This window comes from Bison bison, unplaced genomic scaffold (genome assembly GCF_000754665.1).
Source record: "Bison bison bison isolate TAMUID 2011002044 unplaced genomic scaffold, Bison_UMD1.0 scf7180017864053, whole genome shotgun sequence".
NCBI lineage: Eukaryota > Metazoa > Chordata > Mammalia > Artiodactyla > Bovidae > Bison > Bison bison.
In genome coordinates this window covers 4,238,751-4,247,034 of record NW_011494625.1, presented here as the reverse complement: position 1 = coordinate 4,247,034, position 8,284 = coordinate 4,238,751, and positions in this window count along the sequence as shown.

Sequence of the window (8,284 nt, the reverse complement as noted above, 5' to 3'; positions counted from 1 at the left end):
AGTCTGGAAAGCTGGCATACCCTTCCCTTGGTGAGGCGCCCTGGCACCTCCGTGCGGCATTCAGCCAGAGTTCACAGGTGGCGGGCTGCATCCATGCTGCGGACCAAGGAGAGACACGCAGGTTCATGTTGCTCTCCTCCCCGACACCACCATCTACATCTTGAGGGAAAAACAGAATGGCTGGAGGTGAGGCGGGGAAACAGATTTTTTTTTTTTCTCTAGTGGTCATGCTTCTATCTTAAAGATCTCCCCTGTGCATTTTCAGATTCTCAGTTCTTTGCTGTCCTCAGTGGTGATTTGGTAGTGGAAGATGATGTGGCAATAGTAGTAAAGAACCCGTATACCAATGCAGGAGACCCAAGAGACAAGGGTTCAGTCCTTGGGTCTGAAAGAACCCCTGCAGGAGGGCATGGCAACCCACTCCAGGATTCCTGCCTGGGAAATCCCATGGACAGAGGAGCCTGGTGGGCTATAGTCCATGGGGTCAAAGAAAGAGTCAGACATGACTAAACGGCTAGACAACAGCAAAGTCCACGTTGCAGAGCCTGGCATAGAATGCCCACTGACAAACACTTGCTCTTTTCAATGCTGTTATTATGACCCACAGATCCTGGTACCTTGTGGGCACACAATAAATGTAAAGCTGATCCATTTTACTTAGCGTTCATTGTATTTATGTGTTCGCCTTCTCACAAACTAAACAGAAGTATGAACTATATCGTTTTCAACCTATTTAAAATCAAATATACTCTTTTCCTGTGAACCGTTGACAGCATAATGCTAAGCAATCCCATGACGCAGTTCAAATGCATAATATTGAAATGAAGGAGGTAGAAGAAAATTGCCAGTTTGGGAAAGGATTCATATACATGGAAAAACAAAAGCACCGAGTTAAAAAAATATATCTATATATTGAATCTTTTATAGAGAAAATGTCCAGTCTTGGATAGCCAGACAACTTACTTCATAAATTAGTTTTATAGAATTTTTGCAAAGTGCTAAAGCAATTTAGCGTCAGGATATACTGATTCGAAGAAAAATAAATTAATAAATTTGAAATCTTCAGGCACCTATATTCAAAGGCCGCTAGGCATTTTAATAGGAGATAAGTAAGAGCCATTAATCATGGTTTCCGCACACTTTCTCACATCACCCTAGGCAACTGTGGCTGGGCTGAGGAATGGTGCTGGGAGGGAGAAGCTGCTGGGACCGGATAAAATAGTGATATTATCTACAGTGTCTACACTACATTTTGTCTACACTTTCGCTCTCTTACAAGTAAGTACAAAATTGTACCTGTTGACAACTTAATTTTTTTCACCTTTTTGCTCTCCCCTTAGGAAAAGGTAATAAAATCAGTGAAACATGCATTTCTGTTCTACTCGCTTGGCATAAATTATTGGCCACCCTGAGCCAGAGAAGCGGGGAGAAGCCCGCATGTGCATTGGCCTCATTTTTGCATTGACCATGTATCTTTCTTTCTTTTGATTTTTTTTTTAATTCAGAGCAGTTTCTTCTCTTTCTTTTATTTATTTATTTTTTTTCTTTTAAATATTTATTTATTTGGCTGCACCAGATCTCGGCTGAGGCAAGCAGGATCTTTAGTTGTGGCATGTGAACCGTGAACCCTTAGTTATGGCTGCTGGGATTTAGTTCCCTGACCAGGGATTGAACCTGAGCCCCTTGCATTGGGAGTGTGTGGAAATCTTAGCACTGGGCCGCCAGCGATGTACTGACATAGACCATGTTTCGACCCAAATTTGGAGTCACAAAGGTTATTAATAGAATCCTTGGTCTTTCTACAGTCAGAGACTCATTTTGAGAATCTAATAAAATGATGAATCCTCTCCCCTCAAAATACACAGACCTCTAAGATCTATGCATGTCCTCATGAGACCCTCCATGGATGGTTGCTCAGACATCAGGCCTACATTGCCAAGCAGTGATAATCATACAAAGAAGAACAGAGAAGGATTTCCCTTTTTTAAAATGCCACCTAGAAGCAAATTAGTCTCTTTTTAGTCTCAACTCATAAATCACTTTCCCCATCGAGTTTCTGACGTTTTCTTACACTGAAGTTAAAAATCAGCTGGGTTTGCTTCCCAGATTCAAAGACCGTTCAGCCACACTGGTTAACAGAATTTCATCTCCCCCATCCCAAGTAAGCCTTAGAAACAAGGTACATTCTCTTATCAGAAAAAAGTACTGCCTTTCCTTCTTTAAATGCTGTAGCGATGAAGTCAGGAACTTGCAGCAGCTCTGTCCTTCCCACTTGTCTCGTGGCTCACGCCGACGACCTTGCAACCTTGGATATGCTCCTCTGCCCTTGATAGCAAACTGAGTCTATTTCCTTTTTCTATAAGTGTCTCTTTTCAACAGAGGGTCAGGGTCAGATTTCCAGATACGATTTGAAGATTCTTGTTCTACTGTTTAATTTAATTAACTTCTGCTGTAGTAAACCTCCTTTCCGAGTGAAATAATTGGATCTTAAACATGGGCTAGCTTTGTAATTTTAAGCATGTCATTGAACCTTTTTTAGGATCCAGTTTCCCAATATGTCAAATTTTTAAGGTTGCTGGAAGTCTAACATTCTATATTTTTGAAACGCATTTATGTACATTATGTGTGTGCATATTGCCTAGACCTGGCTATTTTTCTAAGTGGTTGATAACCTATGAAAGAAACCCAAATGCTCAAACACATCTTTTTTTTTTTGGTACATTTTAAAACATATAGAACCATTTTTATTCTTGCCCAGGTAGTCTTGTCACCCTATTCAAGCGTCTAAAGGTCACTAGCAAATAATTTACTTGTAATAGCAAGTCTGGCATATCTAGCTTTAAAATGTTAAAAAAAAATGTACTTTCTTTGTATACATTCGTTTAACTACATAAAAACAAAATGCAAAGCATGAGTAGTTACACTAAGATGAAATTTGAGAGAAACTCTGAGTTTCTCTAGACCAGTGGCCCCCAGCGTTTTTGGCACCAGGAACTGGTTTTGTGGAAGATATTTTTTCCACAGACCGGGTAGGGAGTGATGGTTTCAGGATGATTCAAATGCCTTCCATTTACTGTGCGCTTTATTTCTATTATTATTACATCAGCTCTGCCTCAGACCTTCAGGCATTAGATCTTGGAGTTTGGGAATCCCTGCAATCTAGACCACTAGACTCACCACTACACTCTCGGCACCTCACATTGCCTGTGGCACATGGTAGGTACTCAGTGAATGTTTGCTGAGCAAATGGAAGTGTCTAATAAACTGATATAAGTGCACGCTCAGTCCCTCAGTTGCATCCATCTCTTTGCAATCCCATGGACTGTAGTCCTCTAGGCTTCTCTGTCCATGGGATTTCCCAAGCCAGAGTAGAGGAGTCGGTTGTCATTTCCTCTTCCAGGGGATCTTCCTGACCCAGGGATCCAACCTGCATCTCCTGTGTTGGTAGATGGATTATTTACCACTGAACCACCTGGGAAGCCCAATAACTGATATAGAATGGGCATAAGGTACAACAAGTATTTCTAGGGTTGAAAACTTAGAAATTGGAGATGCAGTGTTAGTGGGTGGGATTCAGTGTGAGAAGATAGCAGATGAGTTAAAAAAAAAAAAAAAGATGATTCCAAGAGTGAAAAAGATCATGAACTTGTAACTGATTTTTATGGTCATGAAACTGATAAGAGAAATGATGAAATGGGGTGCCAACAGTGAAAACATTGTGCTATTTTTTTTTTTCACAATAAGTAATTTTATTTTTTCGCTTCCCAGGTGGTGCTAGTGGTAAAGAACCTGCCTGTCAGTACAGGAGGTGTCAAAGATGTGGGTTCAGTCCCTAGGTTGGGAAGACCCCCCTGGAGGGGGCGTGGCAACCCACGCCAGTTATTCTCACCTAGAGAACCCCATGGACAGAGGAGCCTGGCAGGCTACAGCCCATGGGGTCACAAAGAGACTCGATTGACGCAACCTACCATGCTTATGTGCACAATCTTGTTTTTTTAAAATATAAACAATGTGTCCTCTTATTCACAGTTTAGACTAGTGCCCTAAACCAGATACTGAATGACAGTCCTTTGAATGAATGGAGACTTGTGCGTTTATTTTTTATTTATTTTTAAAATTAATTAATTTTTTAATCGAAGGATAATCGCTTTACATAATTTTGTTGTTTTCTGTCAAACCACTACTCGTAGCACTTCAAGCCATAGGTATTAACTGAAGCCACTGAGGAAACCTATGATCTGAGCAAAATTATTCTCTTGTATGTCTGTATTATCTACTTAAGGATTGTCCTCATTTTAAGATCTTATTTTCTTTGTGGAATCTATTAATATTAGTCTGCAGTTTAAGATTTTTCAGCCCGGATAACTAAATCAGTTTAAAATGTATTTGGTTTCACCTATTGAAATACCTGACTGAAAAAAATATGAGCAAATGTTTGCTGGCATTGACTAAGATGCTCTGTAATGACGTTAGACACACAGTGGTTTTTTTTAACCTCCTTCCACTCTATCAGCCTGTGTTTGTTAGATGCTGTCTTCACAGTTGTAAGGTGGTTGCTGTGGCTCCAGTCATCACATCTATGTTCAAGGAGGGAAGATGTGTGTGTGGTCTCGGGGAAGGACAAGCCAATTGCTTCAGTCCCCTCTAACAAATGGTAGTATTTTCCTAGCACATGAGTGGACATGCACGTATATCTCAGTGGCTGATGGTTTTACAAAGCTATCCTGGATGTGAGAGTGGGTGGAGAATGAACATGCCATCTGTGGCTAGACACGTCACTGCTTAGCAACATTTGGGATCAGCTGACAAAGAAGTGCTAGAGAATGGAAACAGGTTGAGAAACCAATAATGCTTGCCACAGTCTAGAAAGATGACGGGAATCAGAAGAATAAAAGCATAAATAAATAAATTTCTCTTTTATTTGATGTTTAAAGCTAGTCTTATTTCCTATAATTGCTTTGAGTAGGTGTTGTTGCTTGCTTGCCTAACTCAGGAGAGCATTTAGAGTAAATAATGATACAAGCTATGTTTAATAGTTTAAATAACAATGAGTCAGATGTTTCCTGTGTTGCAATTTTTTTGCATACATGAATTTTAAATTTTATGCAAAATCATTATTTAATGATTGTACTAAAGTTGTATATAAATTTGCTAATTTGCACATGTACAGTTTTGGAATGAAATCCCTGTTTTTCGGTTAATGGTCAGAAATGAGAATATGGCAATGTTTTATATGTAGAACTGTTCAGGGGAAAATAAAAATTTTTTTTCTGCTGTACATAAGTCAAAGAAATGGGGAATAAAGGCAATAAGGGAAATGAAAATTGTTTAGATAGCATAGGATGAGAAAGAGGATGACATTTAGACTGGCAACAGATAAGATTGTAGCAGGAAGAGAAAGAACAGAAATGAAAAAATGAGTACTGAAGTTCTCTTTGTTTTTTAAATTAAACATTTTATTACAGAGAATTTCAAGCATATACTAAAGTAGAGAGAACACTGCAATAAACCTGTACCTATCCATCACCAGGGCTTCACAGGTGGCTCAGTGATCAAGAACTTGCCTGCCAATGCAGGAGATGCAAGAGACATGGGTTCCATCCCTGAGTTGGGAAGAGCCCTTGGAGAAGGAAATGGCAACCCATTCCAATATTCTTGCCTGGGAAATCCCATGGACAGAGGAACCTAGCAGGCTACAGTCCATGGGGTTGCAAAGAGTCAGACATAGCTGAGTACTCACTCACACATCCATGATCCAGCTTCAACAATCAATTATCAACACAATTTCAATTTTTTCACTTACAAGCAACTTCTATCCCCTGTAATATTTTGAAGCATCTCCCAGACATTATATCATTTCATTAGTATCTAAGTAGTTCTTTTTAAATTAAAAAAAGAAAACTTTAAATATGTAGTTATGTTTGGTTTTGGATAGAGCAGAGTTCAAACTCTATCATGGGCACCAACAGCTTTGGGGCCTTGAGTAAGTCCATTCATTCACTCAATACATATTTATTAAGCATCATCTGGGAATCCAGAAGCAAACAACTACATTCAATAATTTTAGATAGAGATAGATGGAATGAAAGAAATGAAAAACGGGGCAATGGAACCAAGAATGACTGGGCGTCTGGGAAGCTGGGAAGGGTGAGCCCTTTTGCACTCTACTCTAGCTTCCTGTTCTGTGAAATAGGATCAGACCTGTGTCTCAAGAGTCTTGAGGGTTTGTCAATATCTGAGAAAGTGCTTAGCAAGGCCTGGTACATGGCAGCCCTCCATAAGTGGACTACCCAGTGATGATCTTCTTGATTGGCATCCAGGGAGACCCTTCCCAAGGAGGGCTGCAATGGTCCATCTGGCTTCATTCTTACTTCAGGAGCATAGAGAGGCATTGGGCTCATTGCCATGGCTGTGTGTGCCTGCTCAGTTGCGACCCGTGGACTGTAGCCCACCAGGCTCCTCTGTCCATGGAATTCTCCAGGCAAGAATACTGGAGTGGGTTGCCGTTTCCTCCTCCAGGGCATCTTCCCAACCCAGGGATCGAACCTGTGTCTCCTGCATTGCAGGTGGATGCTTTACCAATGAGCCACTGGGGAAACCTGACTATAGACTTGTCAGAACTCTGTCACCTCTGATTTTATTCCACCATGAACCACCTTATTCTAGAACATGGTGAACCTCAGGAGTTGTAGCAGGAAAGTAAGGGTATAGTGGGTCTGTCTCTCTTTCCTTCTCCTCCCTTCCCCAACTTTGTAGGACATAAGTGGCTTATAAATTTACCATATTTTAATGTAGAAAAGACTCATTTTTTGCTTGAGTGAGTTATTTGAGAAGAGCTGCTTAAAATCTTATGTTAAGTTTATTAAAAAAAAATCTTCTGAGATTGAGTTTTACAGTTTCCAATTTGGCAGACACTTAATTCTAATCCAAACAAAGTGCTGCCGGCAGTTTATCAAAAAAAACAAAAAATTTCAGGTTTAAGGAATGGCTATTTTTCAGGAATTTAATGACCTTTTTCATAAAATTTTAGCAGATCGACTTTTATTTATGTTAAACATAGGCTTTGATCCAGACTCTATGCAGTGAAGCAACAAACAAGGGAAAAAAATAGAATTCAACGCAGTCATTCACTTCCTTTAGGTTTGGGAGGCCAGTGAGCTGTGTTTACGTAAATCCTGCCTGTGTAGAGCTGAGTAAACTGGAAGAACACAGGGTCTCCTTCTGCAGGAAGGATTAAACAATTTTGGCCATGCCTTGGTGCTTAATCCTAACCTGGAAGAGTAAGAGGGCTGAGGACGGGCGAGCTCTGTGCGCGCGCTAAGTCGCCTCAGTTATGTGGCATCCACTACCCTTTACCTGTGCTCAGTCATGTCCGACCCTTTGTGACCCCATGGACTGTAGCCCGCCAGACTCCTCTGTCCACAAGACTCTCCAGGCAAGAATCCTGGAGTGGGTTGCCAAGTCCTTCTTGGAGGGATCTTCCCCACCCAGAGAGTGAACCTGCATCTCCTACATCTCCTGCAATGGCAAGTAGGTTCTGTACCACTAGCGCCACCTGGGAAGCCCCTGGATGAGCTCCAGGACTAACTTCTCATCCCCTCTGGCCTCCCCATTGGGGTGTAAATGGAGGTGTTTTAGAAAATATTTATTTATTTATTCTTTTCTGCTGCCCTGTGTCAAGGCTGCTGCGTGCAGGCCCTCTCTAGTTGCGGCCGGCGGGGATTCCTCTGTTGAGGCCTTCGGGCTTCAGTAGCTGTGGTGCACGGGCTTAGTTGCCCTGTGGGGTCTTCCCAGGACCAGGGATGGAACTGCAGGAGGAAACAGACAGAGCTGGACTCCATCTTAGGCCAGGCTGCAAACATTAGGCTACACGCATGGTCACCCTCCCAATGGACTCTGAACTTTGTGCCCGGTGTCTGTAGAAATGGCATACCAATGGAAAACCAGACCCCTGGATAAAAGGGCCTCAGGACTTGTACTTGGACTCTCCGTTGCCTAAAAGAACATGCTAATTATCTCTGGTCAGGAAGCAACAGTTAGAACTGGACATGGAACAACAGACTGGCTCCAAATAGGAAAAGGACTTCATCAAGGCTGTATATTGCCACCCTGCTTATTTAACTTATATGCAGAGTACATCATGAGAAACGCTGGGCTGGAAGAAGCACAAGCTGGAATCAAGATTGCTGGGAGAAATATCAATAACCTCAGATATGCAGATGATACCACCCTTATGGCAGAAAGTGAAGAGGAACTCAAAAGCCTCTTGATGAAAGTGAAAGTG